Source organism: Acomys russatus, unplaced genomic scaffold (genome assembly GCF_903995435.1).
Source record: "Acomys russatus unplaced genomic scaffold, mAcoRus1.1, whole genome shotgun sequence".
NCBI lineage: Eukaryota > Metazoa > Chordata > Mammalia > Rodentia > Muridae > Acomys > Acomys russatus.
This window is the reverse complement of record NW_026131797.1, coordinates 7,058-15,935: the sequence shown is the minus strand read 5'-3', so window position 1 is coordinate 15,935 and position 8,878 is coordinate 7,058. Positions and strand designations below refer to the sequence as shown.

Here is an 8,878-nt window from a genome sequence, read left to right as displayed (position 1 = left end):
ACTAGATGGTATTAAGTGACAAATTCAGTGAGAAGCTTGAAATAGGACCAAGAGATCTGAGAGGAACTCTTTCTATCATAAACACACACACACACACACACACACACACACACACACACACACACACACACTTGAAGATTGATCATATTTTACAAGCTGGGGTGAATAATTTTGCAAGGGAAAATGCATCTAACAAATAAAACTACTAATTGAACTGTAATGCTGACCTTTAAAATAACAGACATGATTAAATGCATATAGCTAGAGCGGCCTTCTTGCCTCAATGTAATGCTTTTAAGTGTTCCATTCCTCTCTGATTATTGACTTTGGCTAATATATTCTGTGGATTTACACTTGATGTATTCAGGAAAGTAGAAAATAATTAACCACCACTTAGGTTACTGTCAAGAATGATGAAGTAACAGAGATCTACTACGCTTTCATGGACTGCTAGCCTCACATTTTAAATCCTCGGGATCTCATTAGTAAGATTTCAAGCCCAGTATCTTTGAAAACAAGTCCTGTTCCACTTTAGGAAGGGGCACATGATTTTCTGAAAAGAAGTTTCAGTAAAGGCAGGATTGGGTAGACAGGTACTAGCTAAACACTTGAGAGAACCCAGTGGCCAAGCTCTACTGAATGAGTGATTGATATGATATCCTAGTTTTGGAAAACCAGTGGATATAAAAGAGGAGAAGGAGTGTCTCATTTATCTTCTTTGGAAGGTATGCTGACATGACATTTGTATGAGTGTGCTACATACCAGGGTTATACATTTCATTAGTAGACTCCTCTCAAGGACAGCAGGAAGCTGTAACTACTATCATTCAAATCTGACAGGTACAGAAGCTTTGGTACTGTGATTTCAGTATGCTCCTCAAATGCAGAATTAACCCCCAATGCAATATTTTTGAGAGGAGAAAATTTTAAAGGGTGATTACAGCGTGAGGACCCTGTCCTTATGATTCCAAGATTATAGGAGTATGGTTTTTGAAAGGGTAGCTTTCAAATATATGTTGAGTATAGTGTCCTCCCATTCCTCCCATTCCAGCATTCCTAGAGAGTGGGATAATATTCTGGGACTGATTCCTAAATGTTGCTGATCCCACTGTACTTTGGAATCATTTTCCCATCCCTGTTTCTTCTTTCCTATTTATGCTCTATGGACTAGAATATCCTATTCCTTTTCTCTCATAGTACTTTTGGAACACATAGCTGCTAAATTTTACAGCCTCACAGTTTAAGAAAAATTTTTCAAAGGGTTAATCATGATTTATGCTTTATACACACTTGGTTTAGATGATACTCAGAATGTTGAGGTTTTGAGTTGGTGCTTGAACCAGTTAATACTTGGAAGTACTTTTGGTTGTGGAAAAATAAAGCTACTCAAAACAGATTAATTTAAAAAGAGAGATAAGAAGTTTCCTATTTTATTTATTTATTTATTTGTTTATTACCAAATATAGTTCCTCGGACTGTAGATGTTCTAGCCTACAGAATGATAAAACCCAAATGCCTCTGCTTTATGAATTGCCCAGTGTCAGACGTTTTTTTCTCAGCAGCAAGCTTGCTTGGTAAATTCCAGAAACTTTCTCAAAGTCAAGATGCTGGAAATAAAATTCTGATCTCTGAGGCTCCACATTGATTCTGAGCACAGCCTTGTTTGGGGAAAAGAAAGAAAGAAAAATAATATAATTTAATGAGTCGAAAGGAACTGAGGTTTCTACGTGATGAACAGCAGGAACTAGAATTAAAGGGACAACAAAGAGAACAGTTTCCATAAAGAAGTTCAGTGTAGGAAATGTTCCTGAGCCAGGCGTTTTGAGGTTTAAACTGCCTGAATGAGGGCATTTTCCACAGAGCTCAAGGCAGATATTTTGGGTTTTCCCCCCTTGCTATGTCCTGCTTAGAACTACAGTCTTAATATTTGCTCCTATTTTGTGCTAAGTAGAAGAGACACACTTAAAGGCAAGGCAGACAAGACTTACTCTATAATTATCTTATCTAGATGATCTGGGTAAGGTTCTTTTGCTCCCCAATTATTCATTTCATGGCTTAACATCACTCCTTTTGATACAATTAGAATAGGACCCACTGCAGAATTCACGCAGCTGCTCCTTTCAGATATCAGTTAAGAAGTCATTCAAACAGGAATGGGTAGAGTTGGAGGCTAAAAATCACTTTTCATTTGGTAAAGCCTATAAAAATGACCCACAAAGCAAGATGTGACCTATTTCAAATAGATTGTGCCAGAATATGATCTAGAATAAAATGACAGTTGGGCTTTCAATCTAGATTGTGCCGACGCATGTATGAAAAGCTAGTTTGAGTGTGACAATGGCATTTTACAATGCCTTTGAACATCAGAGCAATTTGTCATGAATGTCTTTTGTTGGTTTGAATGAGAATTATTTAAAAGCAGGACAAATATCTGTGCAGGTTTCGTCCAACATGCTTTGCCTATTTTTTTTTTCTGATAGCCTTTCAATTTACTTTCACAAAGAACATTATTAATATAACAAATTGACTAGAAAATGAAAGTTTCTATTACTCTTAGTTTACACTAGGAAACAGAATTTAAAAAAAAATCTTGTTAAAGACTAACTGGTAAATATTTAGGGCTACAAGTGAGAAGTCTCTTGTGATACACGTGGGTGTGTTGTGGTGGGTGAGCTGTGATAGCCAGGACATAAATTGATGTATGTGGTACAGGTCAGGCAAACTTTACTTAAGTAAATGCTTAACAAGATCTAGGGTGTCGTCAATCCCTAATTTAGTTCACCGGGATGTATTCCAGACAGATGTAAAGAAAAAATTGGAATTGGAATTTTAGATACATCACAAATGTTCAAAGTTTTCTGGAATTCCACCATTCCTTTTACATAAGAAAGCCAAGACCCTCACTAAAGTAGGGGATATCTTAGCGTGGGACAAGTACCCAGTGACAGAAGATATTCTCCCAGGCCATGGCTTCGGGTAATCTCAGTTGTACTTGCACAGATAGTAATGGAAAATGGAGCAAAACAAAACAAGAAACAAAATACACTTACCTGAGATTGTGGAAGAATATCTTGCAGCAGCATATCATTTTGCATGTCAATGTATGCAAATTTATGCTAATTTAAATGGGATATTTGGCAGGCCTCAGGGATCCCCATTTAGTTGCAACTAAGGAAGTGCTCCCCAAAGAATACAAACTAGAACAAAATTGTTTCAAAGCCTGATTAATCTGTTTTTGTGGTCTGCATAGAGCTGCCTGCTCATTTATCCAATTCCCTGAGCGGGAACACCTCTGCAGTGCCCTTTTATTTTTTTGCAAAGATCACACTGTGAGCATGCTTAGACTCATCCTTTTCATTTCAGCTCACAGCCACCTCTGCTCACTTGGGTTTCTTGGCTCGTGATGGCAGGCACAGGCTGGAGGTCCTTTCAAGCTGAAACTTTTCATGTTAGGTGGTAGACTAGAGTTGAGCAATTTTTAACTTGGAGTGAGCTTTGGAGATGAAAGCAGGTGGCTGACTTTAGAACCAGACTCTTTCACAAGGAGAGACTTTTTAAAAGTAGGGGCAACTTTCCTATAATGTGTTTTTACCAAAAAAAAAAAAAAAAAAAAAAAAAAAAAAAAAAAAAAAAAAAAACCAAAAACAAAAAACAAAAAAAAAAAAAGCTTTGACAATACTAAGGGCAAACTCAAGGTTGTTGACTTTGAATGTGAGCATAAATAAAAATACATCTGCACGGCATTAAGTAGAAATTCATATAAAAGCTACAATAAAGTGGCCCCCTCGAAGATGAGGATGGCAATGAAAAAAATGGATTTACACAGGGATTACGATGCCCCAGTTACACTTGTAAGTGCTTTCAGATTTACAATTTGTACAAAATCCTCAAGATGTCTCCATTCTACAGATGAAATCTTCAAACTTTCACAGGTAGGTAAGTCTTGTCCCACATACTTTCAGTATGTGCACTCACTGCTCTGCATAATCCATATGCCCTATATATTTGTTGCTACCTGATATATTTTTAAAAAGGGTTTGTGGGGCAGAGAGAAAGTTCAGTCGGTAAAGTGCTTGCTACACAATCATGAAGAATGAAGTTTGATCTCTCCTAATCCACACTAATTATGTGGTACCATGAGCCTGGAATTCCAGAACCGAAGAGGAGGAGACAAGAAGTAGATCCTTGGGACTCACTGGCTAACCAGTTTAGCTTACATGGCAAGTTCCAGGCCAATGAGAAACCTTGTCTTAAAACGCAGTATGGTGCTTCTGAGGAATGACCCTTGAACACCTGAACACCCATGTGCACTTCTGCTCACAGGCACCCACCTACACACACACATAATTAAAGAAATATAAAGAAATAAAAAATTGATTATTTTCATCTGGACAAAACACTGCTTATATGCTGAGGTTATTAAAAATAGAATTCCTTTTTAATTTTTTAAGATTTGACTTTCTAGCTGGAAAAAAAAAACCTTTTATGCTAGGTATAGGCCTATATAAATTTCACATTTCAAATGTTTGTTGGTGATCTAAAACTGTATTCTTTTTAAAATTGTTCTTTGTGAGTTTCGTACAATTTATTTTGCACATTTACTCCCAAATTATCTTAAATTCTTGTAGATCTAACCCCATTTCTATACCATCCAACCTTATACACGCACACAGACACACACACACACACACACGTACACACACACACACACACACTTAAAGAAAACTGACTCTCCCTGTTCTAGAAACCATTAATTATCCACAGTTACTTAGGGGTGGGGACTAATAAACCCCTTTCCTACCATATGCTAGAATGTTCATTATATTGGTCATGTGGGGGCAGCCATAGCTGTTGTGATGTCATGAGTGAACATGTCCTGTTCTGTCCAGAAGACATAGTTTTGCTTCATCCTTCCTGACTGAAGGCTCTTACAACAATTAAAATGAGCTGTTTGCTGATATGCAAGAACATAAAGAAGCGTCTACAAAATGAAGACATCATAAATGTGGGATTGATGTTATTACTATCTCAGGCCCCTTTTTCTAGGGTTGCTATATTAATAATTTTAGATAACATTTATTTACAAGTATACCAATTTTAAAGGCCATTGTCTCTATATTCCTTTTAAAAACTTTTTATTGGTTCTATGTGAAGTTCTCATCATGTATCCAAATCCCACTCATCTCCCCTCTCCTGTACCCACCCTCCACCCTTGCAAACTCCCCACAACAGAGAAAAAAAATCTCATTGTAGAAACTGTACTGTGTCACAACGTACTCTCGAAGACCCTTCTGTCAACACTCCCTTGCTTGCAAATGTTTGTCAAATGTTAAATGGCTTGTTGGTCTGGGATGAGGCTCCTACTGCTTCATCAATATTGGTACCTCACTGGGATTCTTCTTGAATATTCTGTTATTTCCCTGTGTCATGGAAATCTTGTAGTTTCCGATCAGTAGGACTGCCCCTTCATGCACACCAGCAGTTCATCTACGGGTTAGATGTTAGGGTGAGCCAATTCAAGTTTCTGGATATGGAGCTGAGGTGTATCTCAGCTGGTCAGCCCATCACCTCTTGCTGGAGGACAGTAAAAAGATCTTATCTGTGCCACTGCATGGGAGACAAGTGACAGGGCCTTCACTTCATACCTTCAGGCCTGACTCACCCACAATTCCACCTATGTACCATAGCTGTCTAGGGGCTATCAAGCCCTCAGGTCTAGCTCCCCAACAATGTCTGAGTGAGGGGTGGGGCCAGTTCTGCATAGTCCTCAGACATAAATATGTCCCCAGGCAGCAGCCCAGATCAGGGACATTCACTGGGCCTTTGGTGGTAACAGACTCCTGCCACTGCAGGGCCACAAACCGAATCATGGCTCCCAGTGGCTACACAGGCCTGGCCCACACCATGGTTGCAGGTGGCATCACTAGCTACTCACATCAGTGTTCTTCAGTTCTGCCTCTCTTCATTGTGCCTACATCCTTCTGTTTCTCCTCTTCCATTTCTCCACGACTTACTGGCTCCTCCTCTTAGTGTACCTCAGTGTCTTTGCATTTCTGGGGGTTACCTTAGAAGTGGTTCCAGGCGTGCTATGCTCAGTTCAAGCATTACGGGACTGGGGCCAGGTCACGTAGATTTGGTCTGCCACCCAAGGCCTGTACAACATCAGCCTGTTGGTTATCTCAAGCTAGTTCCCTGTCCAGGCCCCATGCCACTAGTCTACTGGTTATCTCAGGCTTGGTCCTCACCTGGCCTCCTGAGTGGTCCCATGCAAGGGTCGTCTGTCTCAGGCTCACTCCTGCCTGGGATCACGGCCCCAGGTAGGGTCCAGCTTGTCTTCAGGGGGTGTTATTCTATGTCAGGCTCTCTCCTTCCCAAGGGAGCTTGTCTGGGCCTGTCTGGGGCTGAACTGGAGGTGGTATCAGGCTTGCTTCTCTCAGGGAGTGCTAATCCTTCTGGTGTTCACAGGGTAGAACACCGAGCTTAGACACAGCCTCTCTCCTCTCTGCCACCTACTGACGTATAAGTGACATAGCAGCCACATCTGCAACACCTCTAGGGGCAACTCTTTCTATATTACTATTTTGTAATTAATTTGATGATTACAATGCGTTCCTAGCCTCCTTTCTTCTTTCTTTGTGGTCCCACCTCCCCTCTCTCTTCCTCCCTCTCCTCTTCCTCAGAAAAGGGGAACACAACCCCACCATCCCAGCCTAACACATCAGGCCTGAGTGACTCTTCTTCCTCTATGATCTGGCTAGGAAGGTGCTACAGGAGCGCATGGCAACCCAAGAACATTTTTTTTCACTTACCAAATAGAGAGAATATGTAGATTAGAATGATACCAGGTTTTTAATTAGGGTCTTTGTGCTTAAAGTAAACACAAGCTGGTGTCTATGGTACTCCAGATGATCACTTTGGTATCTTACTTTCCTTTATTCTATTTATTTTGATAAAAGTAAACAAAAATATTTCTTGTAGGCAGTAGATTTTTTAGTACTTGGTTCATCTATGTATTTTAAAAGACAGGAATAAGTTTTATTGACATACAATGTTATTATTAAAAGAAAGTTTGACTCTGAGGCCTGTATGTAGCTAGGGAAGAAAAGCAACAAATTTGGTTTGTTGCATATTAGCTATCTACTAGGACATCCAAACATTGTATGTGTCTATTAAGGTTTCCTCCAAGTCTGCTGAGTATTGGACCATCAATCTAGATGTGGAAGTTTTAAACCTTTGGGGTTTGAGGGAGCTATAACTTTAGAAATTTGAGAAGATTGTATCACACTGCCAATTCAATACTAATGATTGTTGGTAGTTTTTCTTCAAGTCAAAATTATCCACCATCTAATAACAAAACCCTGATTTTCTTTTCCTTGTTTTTACTTTATGTTCTTTGTTTGCATTTGGATGTAGGGGGCTGGGGACAAAAAAGATTATAATGTTTTCTGGGTATAAGGATTAGATTTGGGTTAATTACATGACCTCACCAGGTCCAGGTAGAGTTTGTGGAACTAGCATGAAAAAAATGTTCTAATAGTAAGATTAGAGATAGGCTAAGAATCTGAATCTTCCATGGTCAGTCTTTCAAATCTGATACCAAAACCAAATTCTAGAGAGAGAATATGTCCTGTGAAGATGCACTGAATCCATGATATAGCTTGGTCTGCATCTATGACAATGAACCTTTTATTCCATTAGTAAGCTAAAATATTATCTTTCTGGGTTAAAGAAGTTTGAGTTCAAATGTGAGGCACCAGAGTACATGAGAAAGTCATATCCTACTCTCCACTCAACTGTGGAGAATGTTCTGACCGTTGGCTAGATCTGGGTAGGGGTTTAAAGTTTACTGCCTGTATTGTCCTTGGCTGGTGCCTTAGTTTGAGCGGGAACCCTGGGCCCAAATCTGCCTATCATAATGTTCTACTTGTAGGTTTCTAGGACCCTCTGGATCCTTCTACTTGGGGAGGGGAATAAGGGGAAAATGGGAGGGGGGAAGAATGGGAGGATATAAGGGATGGGATAACCATTGAGATGTAACAAGAATAAATTAATAAAAAAAATTGAAAAAATGCTAATTCTAAAAAAAAGAAGTTTGAGTTATGTTTTATATATTTATGATTGAGTCTGTTCAGCATATATCTATCTAACCACCTAAAGCTACTCTATCCTTAATCATTATTATTAATTTTTCTCAAAGAGAATGATTTTTATTTCAAATGGCAAAGAAGAACAAAAGAAAATCATTCCAGGCCAAACTGATTTCATGTTACTAAATCAATGCATTAAATGTACTCATTTCTTAGCAGGTACTTGAAGCTTTGTCATTGATTTAATAGGACAAAGATCAGCTGAGACTCAGGAGATAAAGAGTCTAAGTCTCTCATCTACTATTATATTGTATTGTTTCTATACATTGTTTCTATATATTGTGTATTGTTAGGGAGTTCTTCAAATCCCCTATATTTGTGTCCTTCGTTTTTTAACTGGGATAAATAATTTTTGCATTCCACATGCCAATTATATGGAGAAAAATATAACAAGTGGTTTTTATTAAATATTCAAAACTTCCCAGTCATCATAATGAACGTGCATTAATTTTCTCCCTTTGACTATGACTTGAGGGTTAGGTACATTTGAATATATTCTTGGAGAACTGTGACAAACTTGTTTGCTTCATTGCATTCATACACAATCTTTCAAAACTTGTTGAGGCCTCTGTAATACATGGTTCCAAGATATTTTGCTAACATTTTACACAAAATTTTATTTCATAGTAACAAAACTACATCCAATGAGTATGCTGATTAAAAGAAATAATAGGGCATCTAAAAAAATGTTCAGTGTGTGAAGCAAGGAACATCTGTTTTACGGACTAATT

General features: G+C 38.6%; 1 non-coding gene across 1 annotated transcript; it reads right to left on the bottom strand.

Moving 5' to 3' along the window:
- Window positions 1–6,433: 6,433 nt before the first annotated feature.
- LOC127186494 (small nucleolar RNA SNORA17) lies at window positions 6,434–6,563 on the bottom strand. Its single transcript, XR_007830391.1, has one exon. It is a non-coding gene; the product is annotated as a small nucleolar RNA SNORA17 (small nucleolar RNA).
- Window positions 6,564–8,878: the final 2,315 nt, after the last annotated feature.